General features: G+C 34.8%; 1 pseudogene; it reads right to left on the bottom strand.

Moving 5' to 3' along the window:
• The window catches only part of LOC101993653, a 32,915-nt pseudogene extending 18,961 nt beyond the window's left edge, over positions 1–13,954 (bottom strand).
• Positions 13,955–17,417: the final 3,463 nt, after the last annotated feature.

Raw genomic sequence — 17,417 nt, 5'->3', positions numbered from 1 at the left:
AAAAAAAAAAAAAAAAACTCAAGTTCTGGGAGTTTTGACCCTCTGTTACATTCACATGTACCTACCCAGACGCAAACACACATCTAAAAAATATATTAAGAATAAATTAAAAATAACTACAACAATATTCTTTTACCTTTGACATTATCTAGGAACTTGCTTTAGCTTGTCATTCACCTGAGGCAACGTCAAGTTCTGTAAAGCTTAGTGTTTCAACCTGATCCATATATGGACTTCTTGGTCTACTTGATGCTTCTTGGTTTCCTTGGATGCTTTATTGGTTAGTATTCATCCCACATATAGTTGCCTTCTATAACACTCTGCAAGAACAAACTGCATCTGTCACCTTGATCTGATGTTCCATTTTGCGTTACAGACATTCATGAAGTGGAGGTAATATAATTACATTAGACTCTATTTTATGTTGTGCAAATTTCATCAACCCCCCCAAAAGAATATTGTAACTGATCAGGAGATATTCATATGTGAATCCAAAGAAGACTATGAAATGTGAAATAATAGGAAAAAGAATTTTACTAAAGTAAAGGAATTTTCCAGCTATTAAGCCTTTCATTTGAATTTCTGCAATGCTGCTGAAATAATTATGATTCACAAGAATTTTCCTTTATGCATATCAATAAGAACTTGAAAATGATGATAGGAGATCATGAACACTGAATCTTTTTTAGGAATTTATAAGAGAAATAATAGAGGAAGGGGTTTTAAATTTTCACAGCAAAAAAAAAAACTGATTTTTTTTTTTAATCTGGGACAGGAGGCATACACTTGTAATTCCAGTTCTCAGGAGTCAGAGGCAAAATGATCTGGCCCTAGCAATGTTTACCAATATTAAAGAGGCTGGATGAGAGATTAATCCTCAGTTGAGAACTCCTCTCTATGAGTCTTTGTGAAAGTATTATACAAGAAAACACATCTTGATAAAACCAAGTTATTTTGCTGTGATTAAGAATTGTGCTTGGGGAGCTGGAGAAATGGCTCAGAGGTTAAGAGCATTGCCTGCTCTTTCAAAGGTCCTGAGTTCAATTCCCAGCAACCACAAGGTGGCTTACAACCATCTGTAATGGGGTCTGGTGCCCTCTTGTGGCCTGCAGGCATACACACAGACAGAATATTGTACACATAACAAATAAATAAATATTTAAAAAATAAAGAATTGTGCTTGGGTTTCTAAGATCAGCAGGAGGACCTCAGTCTCCTAGGGTGATGTGCTATACTAGAATAGACGCAAAAGCAAACTTAAAGTCATATCCTAATCACTTAAAATCACATCCTTAACTAGTCTAAATCTGCTGTAGAAGAAGAACTCAGAAACTGGGAAGTATAAGGATCCAGCATAAATGAATGAGAAATACATTTTATTAAAATGTTAATTTTAGTCCATTTAATTTTCCAAATTTCAAACACACACACACACACACACACACACACACTTATAGATACCTGAAATGAATTGACAATGATAGTCATCATATCTGCAGACTAATACAGGCTAGACAAGCAGAAGTGTAGACAAGTGCATACCAAGCTCTTGTTTTAATGACACGGGGATCTTTCAATTATAGCTCAGGGTATGCTTAATTTTTACAAAGATTAGTCTGCCCTCAAACTTGAAAAACTTTTTACTCTGCTACCCCAAATCTGGCAAAAAAGAATGTATCATGAAATACAGATCAATACATTAATTAGAATACAAGCTACTATTTTGAACCACAGAATATTTGGAGGACAAAAAGAATTGTGAGATATTATGAAAATAGTTTGAACAATGGCCTTTTCCTTCTCAGTTGATAACAAGGATAGCTCTGTAAGAATTTCCAAAATTGTAGGCAACATACTGTTTTAAATGTTTATTTTTTATAAAATGGACGTATCATCCTGTATCTGTGCATTAGCCTAATGATGCTATTGGTAAGCTCTGACTATTAATGTATGATCAAAAATGTGAATGCTTTGATGAAAGCATCACTGTTTGAAAGTTGTACTGGAATTTAAAAACAGTAGCCTAGGCAGTTTGGGTGCTCACCTTACTAGACCTGGATGGAGATGGGTGGTCCTTGGACTTCCCATAGGGCAGGGAACCCTGATTGATCTTTGGGCTGACGAGGGAGGGGGACTTCATTGGGGAAGGGGGAAGGAAATGGGAAGTGGTGGCGGGGAAGAGACAGAAATCTTTAATAAATAAAAAATAAATAAATAAAAAACAGTAGCTAGACACTGTTTTTGAAATATGTCAGTATCTTACATCTTGATTTAGATAAATATTATTCATTAAATAAATTAAAATATTTTGCCAATTTGTTAAATAAATGCACATGTTCTTACAAATATGTAATATATGTATTCATATAAAAAGTGTGAATTTCCATATTCATATTTGTTATTCTGAGTAAAGCTTATGGAAGCATAACATTAGTAAATTAAATCTACTTCCAGAAGAAATATAAAACATTTATATACAACATAAATTTGTATATATGTCTATCAGGAGGATATATGCAACATAAAGCACAACTGGGATTTCAATGATTTCTAACCCATACCTTCACACTTTCCTAAAGTTTGTCCTAAAGTCTCCATCCCTGAATTATCCCTTCAGAAATTCTTAAAAGGAAATGAAAGATAGGAAGGAAGGCTATGTTCAAGATAAATTGTTCCAAGCAAGAAATTATGTATTTGTTAATTTTTTAGAAGGAAAAATCTGATATGTAAAAAAAAAACTGGTCTTCATAAGATGAAAATAACATGAAATATAACTTTATTGTTATTCTTTAGGTGCTGCTTTCTGTGTTCTCAGCAAATGCCTGCATTTTGAAGGTTGTTCAAAAATGGAATCTGTCGACTTAGGGCCAACTTTTACAGGCTTTAAAGCCATTGATTAAATATCATTTTTCTTGGTATGGTCCCAGGAGACAGAGTTTAGTACATAAAATGCTATTATCAGTCCAAGAACTGCATGCTGTACTTTGGTCCTCTCATACATCATACTGAATATGAATATTTTATGTAAATTTGATGTTGAAACAAGTTAATAACTTAAGATAATAAAGTTGGATTTGCAAAGAAATAAATTCTTAAAGCATGGACTAACTGGTAAGTAGAACATCCTGGAAAAATAAATTTAAAGATGGCTTTTAAGTTTCAAAACGGTAGCTAAGTAACAAATTTATTCAGAGCTAATGAATATTTGATTTGCTTTCAGGTATAATTGCCCTCTATTGGGGTCATATCATTAACATGAAAATCAGTCATTATCTTCTCAGTGAGATTTAGAAAGATATTTCTATCAAAGATTTTGTAAGAGCTTTTTAATGAAATTGAATACTGTTGACATCACACAATGATTTGAAAATACCACTTCAAATCTGATATAGATGGATATAGATATAGGTATGTGTATGTATATTTAGAAAACAAATTTTAGAGTTTTATAAAAGATTGCTTTGAATTAATAGATGATTTACTTTTTTTCATATTCATCCTACAGTAGCATTATTGTAAAAAACTCTACTGAAAAAGTTACAATAGATAGCTTATACATATTTAATAGTTATTAATGGTTATCAATCCATTCTCATTCCTGCCAAACAAGGAAATATTTTAGAAAATTAATTTTAAAATGATTTCTAAACAGTTTTTTGTCTTGAAAATATGTAGTTCATATATCTGACTAGATTGAAGATGACTATGATGACTTCAATATCACACCTGATGAAATTTTGAAGTATAAGAACATGGGATACTAGTAAGACTTACATAATGTTGTTCTACATAAAATTCTGGAAGAAAAACCTCCAAGTGAGCCTCAAGAGACAAGTAGGATTAGAGTGTTGTGTACTTGAGGTACATTTGCTTTAAGGCTTCATATAATATTAAACGCATTTTGCAGAAATATAATCCAAGAAAGCATTCAAAAGAAACCTGGCACAATAATCAAATTTCAGAATATGCAGGTAGAATTTACTAATGTCTTCTAGATGATAACAGCAAATTTAAAATAAATAAAGGACCAAAGTGAATGATAGTATTTCTAATGGTTCACCAATTATTGCTGTGAAGGTGAGAAAGAGAAAATTAAATGGCATCATTGTGATTAAAAATAGAGGTCTGGGGAAACAGGCGTGGAAACTCCTACTATGATAGACATTGCAGACCATTTGATGTGTGCACAAGAGCGAGATACCACATTTACCAACTATGTCACTGTTAAATTATAGAATTTAAGTGCAGATGAACAATTTTTATTAAGTTTTCATCTATAAAATTCCCCTATTTACTATGTACAACACTTGTAAATTATTTCCCACCTATTATGACATGTAGCTTTTTATTAACATTTATTGATTCTTTGTGCCCCCCCCCAACTACAGGGTCAGGTAGGCTACAAGGTCCCACCTCGTGTGTGCTGAAGCTGGAGTGGGGTATGGCTCCTTCTCTCAGTCTTATGACCCAGGGGCCAGCTCCCTCACCTTCCACAGTTGGTAATGTGTGAGGAGAAAAGGGTATCTTTTGCTCATGCACCCACATGGCTGATGAGGGAGGTGGGATCAGTTCTTCCCTCACCTATACCCAGGCAGACAGGGTCAGCTCTAAGGTTCTGCCTAAGTGGGGTGCACAGCTAAGGTGAGGGGTAGGACCATCTTTCCTGAGTGCACGAGCAAACTGGGCCCTGAGGGGTAGGGCTAAATTCCCAGCTGTAGTATCTAGCCAGCCATCTCAGGACCAGTGAAGGGTGGGACCGGCTCAGCACAGTATGGTTCCAATGACTCCCATGGTAACATGGGCCATGGACGTCACAACAGACCCCAACAGTAGCAGAACCATGGATACACACATAGCTCTCTGCAGCAGCTAAGACACAGAGTCCTCTGTGACACTTAGGCACCTATAGAGCTGGTGGTTGACCAGACCCCAGGTATCTGTAGAGCCCTCAGGAGTAACAGGAGCCATACACACCACCTGAGACCCCAGCTGCTGCAGGACCATGGACCCAGGCATAGTCCTAGGCCGTGGTCTGGCCCAGATGTCTCCATGACTCTAGGTGTCGGCACTGGCCACTCAGATCAGCATCACCCCGGGTGCAGTACAATCCTCTGAAACAGACATGGTCTATGGTAGCCAAACAGACACAGGTCATCTGCATGACCTTGATTATAACAGGAGCCCTGGACATCATCTCAGATCCTGGTCACTGTAGTACCACAGATCCAGATATAGTCTTCTTCAAGATCCCTTGCCTGGATGACACCTGAGTGACAGGTCCTTTAGATCAGGATGCCATTGTAACAGAATGTGCCTTGTGTGCCTTTATGGCTAAAGGTTGCTGCTGGGGGAAGTGCAGAAGCCTGTGGTCTGGGCTGCCACTTAGGGCCACATTGTTGTTAGAGAGTCATGCTACCACAAGCGGGTCTGTATTGATGTTTATGGCCAATGTCATGTACTAACTTAAAAGCTTCATCTACAGTTTCCCAGGCAATGTCATCCTTCATCAGTCCTTGTCTCATTTTTTTATTTTGTTGATCACTTGTTAAAGCAATAATCATATAATTAATGTGAATAGTGGATTTAGAAAGGAAATAGATGTTGAGATATAATTAGGTCAGTTTTAACAATCAGTATTTTGTTGTCACTGCTGGGTAAATTAATTGAGTCTTAATCATGGAACAGCCAAGTCTAAAAATGAAATAACAAATGTTGTGAGCAGACAGGGAGCATTTGGGAATGGGATGAACAACTTCAGCAGTTAAATTCTTTAGAGACAAAAAAAAAATGTTTTGGTTATAAAAAAAAAAGCAAACATGAAAAAGTAGTATTATGGTACCTTATTATTTATGACCTACTTACTATCACTCCCTTAAGACTACAATTAAAATTTAATATTTTCCATAAAATATGTGCCCAAACATGATAGAAACAAACAAAACACAAAACAAAAAAAACACTCCTTTCAGATACTGATTATTTATGCTGAGGGTTTATTGTTTTTTCAACCCTAAGAAGCAAAATTGTTTCACCATCTAGAGAAGCTATGCAAGGGAGACGCAATATGTAAAGCAAGTGCCCAGATAATAAGATGCATGAGGAGGCAAACCTAAAAGAAAGAAGCTTGGGCTCCAAAGCAGTACTGTGGTTTGTCAACCCCTCAGGATGAAGACTTCACTGTTTCATAGGATTCAATGCAGTACCTGCCTTAAGAAGCTTAGAATTCTTATAAACACTAATTGACACACCACACCCACTAAGTTCAAGTTTGTTAACCACCCCTACACACATAACAAGGTAACATATGCATATATGGCATATGCTGAAAATACTGCAGAGTATAAGAGAAAAGTAAAATATCTTATATAGGCAGCATTCTCTCCCTCGAAAATATATCTAGGATTGAACTTATTATTTGGTTGTTTTATTCATAGACACAGTGAATTGATTATTGTGATCCTCAACAATGGTTCTCCAGTCACCCCTTTGGTATTGTTCCCTTCTGTACAAATCTTTTTCATACATCCATGTCAATTTTGTTTTCTTTGTTGGCCTGATTTAACCAGGGCTATCTGACCATGGATTTGTAACTACCCATTTGAGCCTGGTGGATTTTAAGTGAGTATACAACTAAAGACGATGTTTGCCCCTCCCTTAAATACATCACAGACAGCAGCTCATTCTGGATTGACTATGACCCTTGAAAAAGTCAGGTTTATGCAGGAAAATTTCAGGTAAGTGCAACTACCATGATATTATGACTGACCTGAAGACAACAGGACCCAGGACCTTGTTCTTATCTTCCAGTTCTTAAATTATTTTTTCTTCTTTTTACTACAATGTTCACTGAACCTTCTAGATATGGTATAAATGCCCTATTTAAGAATGAACACTCGCCGGGCAGTGGTGGCGCACGCCTTTAATCCCAGCACTTGGGAGGCAGAGGCAGGCATATCTCTGTGAGTTCGAGACCAGCCTGGTCTACAGAGCTAGTTACAGGACAGGCTCCAAAGCCACAGAGAAACCCTGTCTCGAAAAACCAAGGAAAAAAAAAAGAATGAACACTCAATATTTTCAAGCAGTCATACAGTCATACATGTAAATGCATCTCTACATTCACTGCTATTCATCTTAAAGCAATGTTTCTAAGTGTAGCATTTGTCTATGGGCATAAAGATAAATAATTATAAGGCAGGCTGGTGCCATGATAATTTAAATAGACAAAAATAATTAAGTGAATTTCCAGGGCCTAAGACATCTCAGGCATGAATTTTGACCTGGCTGACATCACCAAGAATAAATTTATATAGCTGAGTGAGGCTAGTTGGTTACCTCTACAATTGTCAATCCATGGTTATACTATGTCCGGAAGGCTGGATTATACCCTATAGGGTTCACAGCGACATACGTCAGTTGTTGCCCTTCCTTCTTCAGAAGTCTACATGCCACCCTCTGTTGCCATGATTGTTACTCAACAGGAACAGACCTTCTATCTCGGATCCAGTTTGGTTTCTCTACATCTTGTGAATAATATTTTCTATATAATTTTAAAATGGTGTTTTAAGCATATTATTTTATATTGTATGTACATTTATCTTCATGTATATCTATTTATACTGTGTGTCCCTATTACCTGTGGATGTCAGAAGAGGGCATCAGATTCTCTGGAAAATGGGGTACAGGCTGTAAGTCATTGTGGAGGTACAGTGAATCAAGCACAAGTCTTCTTTAAGAGTAGTCAGCCAGTGTTTCTCCAGCCTCACTTCCCCCGTAAGGTATTATCAGCTAGTTCTCTTGGTCAACAAAGAGTGCTGACAGGGATCTGAACTATTTGGATAGAGACACTGAGGCTTCCAGACCATCAACACACACACACACACACACACACACACACACACACACACACACACCAATCTCAATCATGACCATGTATTTTGGTTTTATAATTCTTGTATTTCAGAAGACGCATCATCCATCCCTTTAGGATATAGTCCTCCTAACTCTCTCTTTATATTTTAAATGTGATATAAATTAGTAATCTCATTTCCTATTTCTCTCTGATTATTGACAGAGGTGTCAATATTATATATCAGCAGAGGACACACAAAGCCAAGAAAACTGGTTTGGACTACAGGCCCGACACCACTGAATTGATTTTTTTTTGAATAATTGAAACAAAGAATGAATATCAAACACTATCATTTCTCTATAACTTTTGCAGTTGCATCAACCTGAATTGCATGTTCTTGGTCATCAAGTTTCCTCAAAAAAAAAAAAAAATGAAGAAGCACACTCATAGAACACATACACAAAAGAAGTAACGCAAAAGCATATATTGCTTTGAAAAAAAATTTCTTGAAAAAAATTGAAAACCTTAAGATAAATACTGTTCATAAATTATTTTTATTTTCCACAACTCTATTGATTCTAATTTATATTTTACTGTTTAGTATACTTTGTGTTACGGCAAATGCAATTTTATTCACCTTAATTTATAGAACACTGATGTACATAAGTGACATCTCGATGCTGTCTTCACGAAGCTTGTCTCAGCTCAGATAAATGATAAGTAAATAAAAGTGTTCATCATCAGAAATATGCATCTCTTATTTGATTCTAGAGATGAATGTCCTCAGTGATCTTCATGATAATTTACTCTTTAAACAAACAGAATAATTGGCAATATCACTTTAATATTTAATGAGTTTAAAACTATGAAGCAGAATGAGTAATTACAATAATTTTTTACCTAAAAAAGATTGAAAATGTAATTGAGAAACTAATTAGGATCTTTTACTTAGAAAATAATTCAATTTTATTGCCTTTAAAATGCCATTATTCTGTCATTTATTTTTAATTCTCTGCATCAAATTTAAACCGCGTTTGTTAGATAGTGAGTTATGTCTTACATTATGAGGAGGCTTTCACTAATAACCACTGCATGAAAAGAGGACATCTTGCAGTGATGGTCTAGAATCTAGATGTTAATTATAGTTCTCTGTATTTTGCTGCAGCTTATTATTTTCGCTATTTTGTGGAATATAGAATTAATTTTACAGTTCCTCTTGAAGGTTAGCTAATCTGGGAATATGAAACAGCAAAGAAAATATGGGAGAAAGGGCATGAACAGCTTCAAGTCTGCCCACACAAATCTGGCACAGATGCAGGTTCCTTCAGCAAGTGGAATGAATATGACTTAGAAATTAAAGGTAGCAACAATCTTGAGGCAAAAAGAAAGATTGTGAAATAAGGGCCACCTTATCTTTCTCTAGTAACTGAGAAGAATGTGTCCAATCTGTAGCGCTCTGGCTTGTTACTGGTGTAAATATGTAAATTACAGTGCTTTTTAAAAATAGGTTACTGTGTTTTTAATTCATTTGAACCATAGGGGAAAAACAGTATTCTGAAAAAAATATGTTATTAATAGCTCTGTTCTTCATTCAGCAACATTTATCAATGTTCTAGACTCAACTTCCTTATTTATGTAGTGCTGAGATTAGATACATAAAATAATGCATTTAAGGAGTGTGTGGTTTTCTATAATCCCTGTGTTCTGGATCTCAGATTTGGATCAGGCAGAGGATTATTTTCCTCAGATTTAAGTTTTCATGACGCCTCACACATAATTTTACTATGTGATTTTTAACGTCGAATGCTTTGGCATGTTGAAAATCAGAATGCAAAACAATGCATTGTGTTTGTGAGGTTCTTGATGAGTAATCAGCCTTGTAAATACTAAGAAGCAGCTGGACTTTAAGAAGGGGTGTATCAAATACTCACTTTATCACCAGGATACGCAGAAGCAATGGTAGAAATGATGCTGCCAGAGACATTAAGCTGAAAAATAAAGAGAAACTGAGGATTATTTCCATGCCCCAAGGGAATGATGATATAATTTTTATAATGTGAAAATTACAGATGGATAGACTAAGGGAAAAAACAAAAGGAAAAAATAAAGACTGTAAAATTCTCAAAGACTGTAACACAGGCAGCTATAGAGTAGACAGAAAATCACAACTCTTTTCATTTTTGTAACTGAGTAAATTATGGGTATATTTAGTGAGTGGAGGAGCACAAAAATAGTGGGTAAACTGAATTAGAAAAATCCATTGGAGAGATGGCTCAGAGGTTAAGAATAATGACTACTCTTCCAGAAGTCCTGAGTTCAATTCCTAGCAACACATGGTGGCTCACAACCACCTGTAATGAAATTTGGTGGCCTCTTCTGACATGCAGGCAAAAAAATATTTAATTAGAGACGATTAAAAGAAACTGGCATATATAACAAATACTTCTTTTAAGAATACCCTTTATTACTTTATTACATTTAGCACATGATACAATTTGTCAAATCCAGAATAACATCAACTTTGTCAATTTATATTTATGTATGTATATATATATATATATCCACAAATATATCATAATACTTGATTTTTCATAATTATTTAATAAAACACCACAAGCTTCCCATCTGTAGAAGATCAAATTTAATGACATTTTCCACATTGTTTGGATAGTGTTGCAATACAACACTGCAATCAAGAAACGTTTCCTTATCCTGAAGTGAGATCCATGGGATCTCTGGTCCTCTACTTTTCACACAGATCCTATACTCTGATGCTTCTTATTTATTACAGCGAAGTAACTTTCACTTTCAGTCACGTGACAAACACGTAAGTGTCTGTGTTTTCTGATTCATCGATTCTATCATTAAGTGTATACTTTATTACTCATTTACATTTACTTGCTTCAACTGTACGGATGTTTATTTGATTATTCATTCCCTCCTGAACATCAGTATTCTTTTTTCCTTTGGGGGTACTAGAGACACAGCCTCTGTGCATACATTGATAAATATTTAACATTTGCATCCTCTTATTTACTGGAAATAAGTAGAAAATGATGCAGCAACTTTTGTTTAAGATATATATTAAATGTTTATGGGCTAACCATTATATTATCATTAACACTGGATGAAACTTCCAATTATTTCAGCTTTCTAGTTCCTGATAAGGTCAATCATCATCCCCATTAGTATGGCTTCAGAGTGTGTAGTAGTAGCTCATAATTTTCGTATCTTTTGTTGACCTATTAATAATCACACACACAGACATATATATATATATATTCTGTCATAAAGTATTTATTGAAGTCTTTATTGACTTACTTTGCTATCTCTTTATGATACAAGCATTCTTTGAAACTTAAAAGCTCATTTATTTCATTCCTTTTTTATTTGTTTAATCTTGGATTTTATGCAACAGCTGTTTGATTAGTCTTAAATAGCACAGCACTTAATAGGAGAAATTCATGTATTTTACTGTATGTATAGCCAACTATCTGTGTCAGGAGGTGAGACAGAATGAAAGTGTAGCATACTACTACCAGTTTCCTGGACCAGTAAATTTTCTGCTTTCCATATTCAATTCCCTATACCCAAAATTAAAGGTATCCGTCATTCCTCATCAAAGATGCTATATTTTTCAAAAGATGGAGACTATTTCAATGGTACACGGTGGATCATAATATAAAAAATAAATGATTGTGGCATGCCAAACAAAACTGATACATCTGCAATAAAGCACAAAACAATCTAACACCGGTTTGGATTTAAAGGGTTATTTATTTGAGGGGAAAACAAAACTTACAGAACACCATCCTACACGACAGCCAAGAAAGGAGTCTAGTGGCTGTAGCAAGAGAAAGCTCGGGAGGGCTGCCACTGCTTTTTAAAGAGAAAGAGGCCACACCCCTTTGGGCTGGTATCTCAATGGCTATTGGCTGAAGGAGCAGAAGGAGCTCCAACAGCATATTTTTCTTTCTGAGTCTAGGATACCTCACTCAGGATGATTTTTTTTCTAGATCCATCCATTTGCCTGCAAATTTCATGATGCCATTGTTTTTGGTTTGGTTTTGTTTTCTGTGGAATAATAATCCCTTGTGTAAATGTACCACAATTTCTTTGGTTAAGGGGCATTTAAGTTGTTTCCAGGTTCTATCATGAATAACGCCGCTATGAATATAATTGAGCAAGTGTCCTAGTTGTATGATTGACCATTCTTTGGATTTATGCCTAGGATTGGTATAGTTATATTGTAAGGCAGATTGATTCCCAGTTTTCTGAGAAATCATCATACTGATTTTCAAAGTTGCTGGACCAGTTTACACTCCCACCAACAATGGAGGACTGATTCCCTTAATCCTCATCATCTCTAACACAGGAAAATCTAAATAAATAGATAATTTTGTTGATCAGTACCACATACCAAAATTAAATTAGAATCAGATCGTTTTAATAGACTTATGACCCACCATATAAACAAACTGAAAGAAAATAAAACAAACACACGATTATATCAGTAGGTACTCAAAAGGCCTTTGACAAAGTCAAACATCCTTCATGACAAAAGTTCTGTGGAGTTCAGGGATACAAAGAGCATACCTAAATTTAATAAAAGCAATATACAACAAGCTAACAGCCAATATCAAATTACTTGGGGAGAAACTCAAATTGATTCCATTCAGATCAGGAACAAGACAAGGCTGTCCAGTTTCTCCATATCTATTCAATATAGTACTTGAGGTACTAGTGAGAGATATAAGACAAAAAAAGGAGATCAAGGCGAAACAATTTGGCAAGGAAGAAGTCAAACATTTGTATTTAATACAGATGATAGGATAGTTTGTATAAATGACCACAAAAAATTCTACCAGAAAACTCCAACAACTGATAAGCACCTTCTTTAATGTTGCTGGATACAAGATTAAGTCAAAAAAACTCAGTAGCTCTCCTATTTACAAATGATAAATGGGCTGAGAAAGAAATCAAATAAACAATACCCTTTACAATAGCCACAAATAATACTAAATACCTAGGGGTAATTCTAACTAGTTGAGTGAAAGATCTGTACAACAGACTTTAAAGAAAGAAATTGGAGAAGATATCAGAAAATAGAAAGATCTCCTGTGTTCATGAATAGATGGGATTAACATAGGAAAAATGTCCATCTTAAAAGCAATTTGCATATTTAATGCAATCCCCATCAAAATTTCTACACAACTCGTCACAGACCTCAAAAAACAATATTCAACTTCATATGAGAAAACAAAAAAGGCAGGATAGCTAAACCCAGCCTGTATAATAAAGGAACTTCTGGAGATATCACCATCCCTGACTTCAACTCAAGCTCTACTATACAGATATGTAACAAAAACAGCATGACACTGGCATAAAAACAGACAAATAAATAAATGGATCTACAGATCTAGTTCCAGGACAGGCTCCAAGGCCACAGAGAAACCCTGTCTCGAAAAACCAAAAAAAAAAAAAAAACAAATTAAAGACCCTGGCAAAGACACACACACATGAACACCTGATTTATGAAACAAAAGCCAAAATATACAATGGAAAAAAAGTTTCTTTAACAAATAGTGCTAGTATAGCAAGATATTAGCATGAAGAAGAATGCAAATAGATTCATATCTATCACCCAGCACAAAATCAAGTCCAAGTGTATCAAAGAGCTAACATAAATCCAGTTACACTGTACCTGATAGAAAAGAAAGTGGGAAGTATGCGTTAGCACAGGAGACTAATTCCTGAACATAACACCAGTAGCACAGACACTGATATTGACAGTTGATGAATTGGACCTCCTGAGACCAAGAAGCTTCTGACGGCAAAGGACACACTCAGTAAGACAAAAACGGCAGCCTACAGAATGAATAAAAACCGTCACCTATCCCACATCTGACAGAGGGCTTATCTCCAAAATATATAACAACCTCACGAAACCGGACATCAAAATACCAAATTATCCAATTAAAAAATAGGGTGCATATTTAAACAGAGAATTCTCTACAGAAGAATCTCACTTGAGTGAGATAAACTTAATGAGATGTACAACAGCTTTAGCCGTCGGAGAAATGCAAATCGAAAGGGCACCGACATACCGTCTTACACCTGTCAGAATGGCTAACATCAAATGAATGATTTGCTTGTGTGTTGTTTCTTTAGTTGGCTTATTGTGCCATCATATTATGTTTTACTGCTTTTGGCCAGGGACTCTTTTAAACCAAATTTATTAAATTATATCAGTCAACCATGCAAATAGATTAAAAATATTTACCAGCCCACAAAATGTTTTACCGGCCCTTCTGCTTTTGTGACATCCCAATTGTAATAAAGCTAATGTAATTAGCATTTTATGACTCGCTCGAAAGTCCTTGTTCCCTGACTCCATAACAAATAGCTAATTTTCAAATGTTGATTATTCCTTGTGATTGTTTTTGACTTACTTTAAACATGTCACGATCTCCAATGACTGTAATATCACTAAATACAGCTAATCTGGAAACAGTATTAAAAGAGGTTAATGCATGTTTTTTGCACACACATTTAGCTTGAACTAAAAACTGAGCATAAACCTCAAAACGTATTAGGCAGTATGAATATTTAATATATCTAACAACCATGTCTATCTCCATCACAGGGCATGTGATGTCCTCTTTCGCCCTCTGTGGGCAATGAACTACTGTGTATATACATAAACACAGACACATACATAATTCTTAAGAAAATAATACACCCTTTAAAGGGGAAGTTTAAAGCATGTGATGACACAAATAAATGATGCACAAACTGATACATTCTTAGTTTGTCTTTCTGCCTCTCTAAGGTGTTGAAATATTTTCTACAAGAAACACATTAACCAGCAAATTCTTATGTTCATAAGGCACACGATCCTCATTCTTCACATTGTATCTGCTCCACACAAAACCTAACTGGAGCATGAAACATTTACCTACAGACAAAAAAAAAAAGCAAACACTCAAAAAAAAAAAAAAAAGAAAAAGAAAAAGAGAAAAACCAAACCTCTTTGATCACTCCTCTTTCAGCTGTGGTCATGAGGATAGTAATGTCTTCTTGTACCTGAAGGCTGTGGGGAAGAATACACAACACAGACCATCATGAGCAACTATGACCACCCAAGGTATCAGCTTTCAAAGTCCCCGTTCTGCCCTCAAATTTCCCACACAAGTGACTTTTCTACTCCATTGTCAAAGGCCAGAGTAGGAGCATGAGAATTAGAATTAATAAGCACTAATTTTTTATTGTTTTTGTGGATTTTGTTGTTGTTTTCTTTTTTCTTTCCTTTATTTAATTTTTGGTCTGGTTTGGTTTGGTTTAGTTTTTTGAGACAGGGTTTCTCTGGAGTTTGTCTTGATACTAGCTCTGTAGACCAGGTTGGCCTTAAACTCAAAAAGATCCACCTGCCTCTGCCTCTCTGCCTCCCAAGTGCTGGGATTAAAGGCAAGCACCAACACTGCCAGGCTCGTTTTCTGTCTTTAGTTTTTTCAAAAGAAACAGAGATGTAAGAGAAATTAAAGGCAGAAACACAGAACAGCATTGGGAGGGACAGTCAGTGAATACTGACTCTGCCTCGATTTTTTTTTTGTACACTTATGTATTTGACTCCAAAAAAAAGAGGGGCAGCAACAGACTTCATTAACATGATACAAGAAATAGGTTTGAATTCTCCAAGCTTTGGTCCAGGTGGAGTGGATCCATCTTTATACCTAAAATATTAATTAATAACACCCTAGGTTAGAATCTCTCATTTGTAGCCATATCTGTTGTCAACAACTTTGAGAGAGAAAAATAAGCTCAACTCTCTGAGATCCAGTGAAGGTGGAACAGGCCCACAACTCTGTGGATTCTCACACACCATTTCTTTGTATTGAGCTTCTCAATCACTAAGGTGCTGCCCTCCCACCCACCTACCACTGTCCTTTCCACCAAGGCATTTTCCTTTGTCAAAAATAATCTTATCATATCTGTCTAGTTTTTACACATTCAATTTATGGATATTGACTGACAGAAGAGAATTAAAGCAGACTACATTATGAGCCCTATGAATTGGTATAGCAGAGCTGTCAGTCATCATGTGTACAATTTCATAGTCCAAAGTATATTCCCTTCACTTCCTGTTCCCTTGCTATATGGTAGTATGTCTAACATACAATTAAGTCATAGCTTTTTGTATTTAAGGCATAGTTTTTCATGAGTTAATTATTTACAATTGGTTGCCCTTCCTCTGTTTCACCTAAACATAAATGTTGTAAGTATGAAAAACAGAATTGAGAAAGATAAAGTAATTTATTTAAATTTTTGCCTCATTTCTTCTATTAAGAGAATTATTATATCTTTATTTTTCTGACATGCATTTTTAACATTATATAAATATAAAATATATATAAAATTTTTGTTTTATTTTCTCAGTTCACAATAGAATGCTCACAGAAATATGTAAGATTATACTTTTGGCTTTTTCAGTTTTTAATTTTGAGATTATAATATGATTATATAACATTATATATCATTTATCATTTATCTCTCTATTCTACAGTTGTCTTCCATTTTTGCTGTTTTGATTTTTCAAAATAATGGACTTCTCAAGCAAAAAGTACATTTAATTCTAATTTATGAATGCTACTATCTTTAGAAAGCATATAAAGGTATATATACTAAAATGTCATATGTATTATTTATTTCTGTACAGTTATAATGGTGTTTAGTCTTCCATACACTGAAAAGTATTAAAAAATATTATTCAGTCCAATATGGAGAGAACTTTACTTCAGTGTTTTGGAGCCCAAAATATACTGTGTTTGTTTCTGTGAGTGCTGCTACAAGTGTCATGATAATGCCATTTGACTTTATAAATATCTCACAGTAGTACATTTTGTGTGATCATATGCTTTATTCATGTGGGCATAAGTTAATCACAGTCACAAAACCATACATTTTTATTTTATTATTTCTTTTTTTTTACTTCAGTGTCTTTGCATATGTATGCATGTATGTATAAATGTATGCATATGTGTATATTCTTGTATAATTATATACATTATGATAAAATATGATAAGTATGTTTGCATCACACAGACACATATAACTGTGTCACTTAAATAAGTTCACTATTCCACAGTTTTATAAATTAGCTTATCTGCTAGATTTCAGTGAATATTATCACATAATGTGACTTCATGAACCAAATCCACTATTGGGAGATCATAGTATTAATAAATCAGAAGCAAATATAATCTAGGGGCTTTGCATTTTGTAACTGTGTGTTCTGGTTTTCAGTTTGTAATTTTTAACTACATCTTCACTGAAATCCCTTCATAACAATAAAATTTTCATAGTGATCTCAGCATGTGGCCAATGGTTTGGTTAGGACATTCTTTCTGCATTATTTAACACCCATTTTAACTGTTTCTAAAACTGGAGGTAAAGAATTTCTAGTCAATGATATCCACTGTGCAATACCAAAAATGAAATAGGAAGAATTTTAGGTTTTAAAAGTTCTAATAACATTCTCCAATTGTGCCAAAAAAATAGTGTAGTATAT

This window comes from Microtus ochrogaster, chromosome 1, assembly GCF_000317375.1.
Source record: "Microtus ochrogaster isolate Prairie Vole_2 chromosome 1, MicOch1.0, whole genome shotgun sequence".
Classification (NCBI taxonomy): domain Eukaryota; kingdom Metazoa; phylum Chordata; class Mammalia; order Rodentia; family Cricetidae; genus Microtus; species Microtus ochrogaster.
The sequence above is the reverse complement of the archived record's forward strand: the minus strand, read 5'-3'. Positions and strand labels throughout refer to the sequence as shown.